Consider the following 6,000-nt stretch of genomic DNA (forward strand, 5'->3'; position numbering starts at 1 on the left):
TTGCATACATCATGGCCTCTGCAAATGGTGCTCTCTGGAGTTGTGTAGTACATAACCTTCACAAGCATATGCAGCTGCCTGTCCATAAAGCTAATGCTTATATATTGTGTATTTCATTCATTCAACAAATATAGATAAGCTGCTTACTATGACCCAGAAATGCTATTGTGATCTAATGGAATGGCTTGGTGGCATAATGAATAAAAAATTAAGGTACTATCACAGTCGGTAGGAGGGTGCAAATAATTCCTACAATTGGAATATCTTGTAACATCATCTAGTTTTACTTTATCAATTTACTTATTATTTTTAATCTACTTGATTTAAAGATGTAAAAGTTTACGTTTGTATCTATAATGGCAACAAATACTTGTTATTTATTGCTGTTTATAACATGCCAGATATGTTAGTGTGTTAAGAGTAATTTGGTATAAGAATAAGATGTAGTCCTGTCCCTTTAGTGCTTATAAACTAGAGCTTATATGTTTATATCTTATAGCTGTATGAACACCAGTCATGATAAGTGGTAAAATGAGTATCTCTCTGATAAACACCGCAGTAATTTAATGAATTACATTTGGGCTGCAGTGGTAAGAAAGGACTTGCAAAGAAGGCAGGACTTGAACTTTGAAAGACAAGCACAGGTGATGAAATGCAGGAAATATAACCCAGTTGGTGGGAACAGTACGAAGACTCCGAGTCAGAAATTCAAATGACATACTCAAAAGGACCAGAGGACAGGGCTGGCAAGTCCAAACTAGGGAGATGGTCTCAACCAGTTGTTGATATATAGTTTATGGCTTCCTCTTCTTTACCTCAGGTGTCAGTATTCCAGGAGGCACAGAGAAGCACTAACTACCCAAAAGGCACTCGCACAAAGCAAACAGGAGGTCACCTAGCCTTCCATGAGGAATTCTGCTGACTACTGTATCTTAGCATGGCATAAGGCTCACATCTCCTCCCAGGGATGTTGATCCATTAGAACTTTCCATTCTCTGTTGATATGATAAATAAGGCCATTGACCACGGACCCACTAGATTCATTTTAGCTTCATGAAAAGCACTGGGTAGTCTGCAGACGACAGTAGATCTCTTTTAGAAAGAGCTGGGAAGGGCTACATCAGGAAAAGCACCAACAACAGTATCCTGCTCTGCCTTGAAATTTAATCAGTTCATCCAACATTAGACAAAATTCGAAACATTATCCTTGATTACTTTCTTCCCTCTCTCTGCACAACTACTCCCAATACTTTATTTGCAAAACATATACCAAATGCATACGCTTCTCTCCATCTCTACTATCACAACTCTTCCAAAGCCATCATCATATTTTGCCTGGAATATCATAATAGACTATTTACTGATCTACCTGCTTCCATGCTTGCCACCACAATCAACTGCCTGAAATGTTCTTCCCCTGTTGCTCCCATGGCTGACTGCTTCTTGTCATTGACACTTTACCTTAAAGGTCACCTCCTGCAAGAGGACTTTACTGACTTTCTAATCTAGTGCAGCCTCCTAGTGAGTCTCAGGGACATCACTCTAATGCTCTGCACAGTACCTACTTCACCATCTGAGAGTTTTTTCATTTATCCATTCAATCATTGTTTGTCTTCTCCAACTGGATTATAAGTTTCACGAGAGCAGGGGCCTCACCTATAGTCTGGAGCTCTATATCCCTGGGATCTAGAACTGTGCTTGGCAGATGGTTAGTGTCCAATAAATATTTGTTGAATTAATAATAAAAAGAATGTCTTACTGAAATAGCTTCCCATGGAGAAAACTCAGAAGATAAAATGGGTGGGCAGAGCGTGGTTCAATGTGGAGGTCCCTGAACCCTTTACCATGGTAAAGGGTTTAGCTTTAGTAGAAAGCCAGTGGAGGATTTGCAGGGGAGGGTTGGTAAGAGAAAGGAAACAATGAAATGAAATACTTGCTTTAGGAAGGTTAATCTGCTAGTTAAAATGAATTGGAGCAGGGAAAGACTAAGAACAGAAAGAGTAGCAGCTAGGTGGCTGTTAAAGTAATCAACAGATGAGAAATGAAGGCTTAGGCTAGAGTGGTAGCAGGGGAAATGGAAATGGATGGCCAGATCTGAAGGATATGATTAGGGTTGGAATATGAGAAATGAAAGGAGGTGACAGTTCAAAAACAATTTCCAGGTTTCAAGTCTAAAAGGATAAGGACCATACTGCATTTCATATAGTATCTTTCTGCCCTCTCTTTTCTGCTCCAGCAATATTGGACTTCTCTCATTCCTAACCAAATTACAGCTTCTTTGTCGGCCTCAGGAACTTCTCTTCTCTGTTCCCTGGTACAATCTCTTCCATCCTTCTCTAGCTAACACACACTTAGCTTTCAGCTCCAAATATAAGCACATCACCTCTTCCAGGAAGCCGATCCTGAACCCCAGCCTAGGTTAGATTCAGTCCTTTGTTAACATGGTTAATTCCTTAGCATATGATTTTCCTATGGTGCCATTGTGCTCCTGCTTATATTCCTACTGCTTGACTTCACTGCTAGGCTATAAGGTCCCCAAAGGAAGGTGCCATGTCTGTTCTTTCCTGGTGGTTGGATTTTCAGTCCTAAAAGAATGTCTGACACACAGTAGTACTCAATAAATGGTTAATTTATTGCCCAACTGACTTACCGGCTGACTTCATGGAAACAGGAAAAGAAGTAAGTGCTGGTTTTGAAATAAATATAGTGTGTTTGGTTTTGGACATGTTGAATATAAGATAATGAGATATTCTGGAAGACAGGCTCTATGAATGTTTGGGGTTATGGGATTAGAATTCTTATTTACAGATAATTATTCAATTGTATGCATGTGGCAGAAAGAAAGGGATGCTTACCTCATATTTAATGCTTTAAAGACAGTCAGCCAATAATTTAATCCTTGCTTTATCATATTTTAACTTAGGAAAGTAACTTGATTAGATGATGAAAATGTTTCATTTCACAGAATAATTTTTCATAGTAATAACACATTAACATAGCTAAGGCAATATTTTTACAAAAAATGTATGAATCACTCATTTCTAGAAATAATCACTATGCTTTAAGACACTGGGCAGTTAGGAATTTTGTTGAATGTAATAAACGATTCCACACATTACAACTAAAACCGTCAAAGCACACATGAATAAAGCATTTCATAAAATAGAATTGTATTATTACAGGACCAATCAGTTTAGAAATCATTTTCCGTTTTTTAGCATACCTTTCAGATACAAGACCATGTGATGCCACATTCTTACCACCATAGGTATATGAAAATTTTGTATTTGATGATTAACTAAAAGATCCCAGTGTGGGAATTTTGGTAAAGTATAAGTGGGTATGGAGAACCTAAAATTAACATGCAATCTTATTTTAATGAAAATTAAGCCTACATTTTACATTCTTGTTTTAGCTTACCCTGCTAGATCGGGAATTCCAAACTCACAATCTGTGTACCCAACATAGCCCCACAGATGTGTTTTGTTCAGCTGGACATTTTTGCAAAATTTGCACTTAACTGTCTTTAAACAATGACTGTTCTCTCTAGCTCTGCTCTCTAGCTTGGCCACAGTCCTTACCATTCTCTCATGGCCTGCCTAGCTTCTATGTACAATCAGGCCAAGTAACAGTATAAAAAAGTATCAAATAGAAGTATCAAGATTTTATTTTGTTGCAGTCACTTTTACACCCAGTCAGAGCAGCTTTCCGACTAAGTAGATGTCATAGCTTCTCAGATTTAATTTTTAAAATGTATACCTGAAGTTTACTAGTACTTTAAGGTTTATAAAGCAGATTCCCATATTTACCTCGCTTGATCAAACAAGAGTACGGGATATGTATTTAACAGGGAGCCAGACATTAAGTATGATGACACCCTGGGAAGTAAGCTTCCCGTATGTTGGGGATGTGTATGAACTGTTCAAGCCCACAAAAATATCATTTATTCACCAAAGTAGTAATGTACTAAGTGGTACGCTACAGCAGCAACTGGCAAAAGATACAACCATGAGTACCTGCTGCCCACAGAGAGGGCATATCTAAGCTGTGTCTGCACAGTTTGGAGTTCTAAACTCCAATTCTGTTCATTTGCTACTCTGTGTATCAGGCTGTTCTCAGTGAACCAGAAATCCCGCTGATTTACAAAGAGTGAACTTTATACCTGGGACTCTGCTCGGTTATCAAATCAGAACGTGGGTCTATGAATAGACTGTATAGTAAGAGAAAAATCCCTTTGGTATTGTAAGGTCCTAAAGGTCAAATCAAAATATTTGTTGCAAATTTGATTTAGTAAGTATATAAAGACACAACCTTACCCTAGGACTTCCCACAGAATGTAACCACATGGCTTATTTTGTACTGAGTGTTATTTTACCTCCTGCTATGTAAGACAGAGAGTGGTGAGAGACCTTGTACAGTAATGAGATTTATTGCTAAGACTCAGAGTGCTAATCTCATTACCTTATAGTCACACCAAAATTTTCCAACTATTTCTCTGTTTTTTTGGTCCATTATAACATTTGAAAGTTTCCAAAATTAGTTTTAAATAGCAGCTTCAGACATCTCATTACTTCTCAGCAGCACTGGGAAATTTGGTCAGGGTCATACCATTGACTTCTGCATGAATGGTGAAGGACTCTTTTCTTTAGAGATGTTTCTTAGGAAAAGCTATTTCTGTTTGCCTTCTTTTGCTTGTGTTCCTTGAAAATTAGCACACTATGACTTTTTCCCACACTGCATTCAAATAAAATCTACGTGGGTCATGACTAATAAGGTTAAGCAAACTAAGATTTGCTTCCTGCTTATATTCATTGCAGATAGAATTGTCTCCATTTCAGATGCTGTTTGTATAGCATAAACCTTTTGCTGTATAATTTTTGAGAATGGTTTCAGTTTTGAAAATGTAATGATCTTGGCCACTAGAACAGAATTTAGTTTCCCCTGATTTGAGCTGATTCCAATTTGCACATACTATAATATGTCTCAACTTCATCTAGAGGCTGAAAGGCTGGTTGGCTCATGTTGAACCCCTAATTTTGATAAGCACATGTTTCAGAAAGAGATCAAAACACTATGAATCTTCTCTAATGAACTACAGTTTTCAGTTCTAAACAACTCCTAAAATTTAAACAAGTTTACTTTTCCAACTTCTTTTATAGCACCCAAATGCCTAGATTAACATATTAATTAATACATTGCATTCAATAGATGCTTAAAAAATTTTTACTGAATTAACTAGTGTTAAAGTGCACTAAATATGACCTGAGAAGGACTCCATACTTCTATATTTGAGACCTTGTGGACAAACTGCAACCTAGCTTAATAGGTAGACAAGATTGAAAACCTAACTTGGGAGTATGCACCTGTAACAATAGCTGAGTCTTGGCCGATCCCAGTGGCTGCACTTCAACCATTTATACACTGAGTGTTCAAACTGTGTTCAATACGGCAAATGCTGAGTTGTAACCAATCCAGCCATTCTGTACCTCACTTCTGATTTCTGTATGTCATTTCCCTTTTTTGTCTATAAATCTCCCACCACGTGGCTGCACTGGTTTCTCTGTGCATCTGCTGTGTTTCTGGGGGTTGCCCAGTTCATGAATTGTTTGTTGCTCAATTAAACTCCTTTAGATTTAATTTGGCTGAAGTTTTTCTTTTATCACTAGTATAAACTTTACATGCATTTATGCAGATGCATTATTATGAACTCTGAACTTGGAAACATTAGTAAGCCAAATCTCTTTCTAGTTAATAAAAAAATGCTGAACTGCTATGCAATAACTACCAATTATACTTGTATTCTATTCATTTATTGTGAGAAATCTTATTTGCAATTTTAAGAAAAATGTATGTATAGTTTGCTAATGTAATTTATTTTGCAAAATAATGAAGTCAGTAATATAAAATTTCATTAAGCCTCTAGTGAATTGTTGGACAATGGTATGTAATTTTGTTTGTCTTTTTTTTTGTATTCTTTTTTTTTTTTTTTTTTTGAGACGG

The 6,000-nt window shown here is 37.0% G+C and overlaps 1 protein-coding gene across 3 annotated transcripts in view; it reads right to left on the reverse strand.

The window, feature by feature from the left end:
- AK5 (adenylate kinase 5) overlaps positions 1-6,000 on the reverse strand; it is a 307,026-nt gene that overhangs the window by 291,372 nt on the left and 9,654 nt on the right. The gene's annotated exons all lie outside the window — the stretch shown is intronic.

The sequence above is a fragment of the Rhinopithecus bieti genome, unplaced genomic scaffold (assembly GCF_001698545.2).
Source record: "Rhinopithecus bieti isolate Rb0 unplaced genomic scaffold, ASM169854v2 scaffold_10654, whole genome shotgun sequence".
Taxonomy (NCBI): domain Eukaryota; kingdom Metazoa; phylum Chordata; class Mammalia; order Primates; family Cercopithecidae; genus Rhinopithecus; species Rhinopithecus bieti.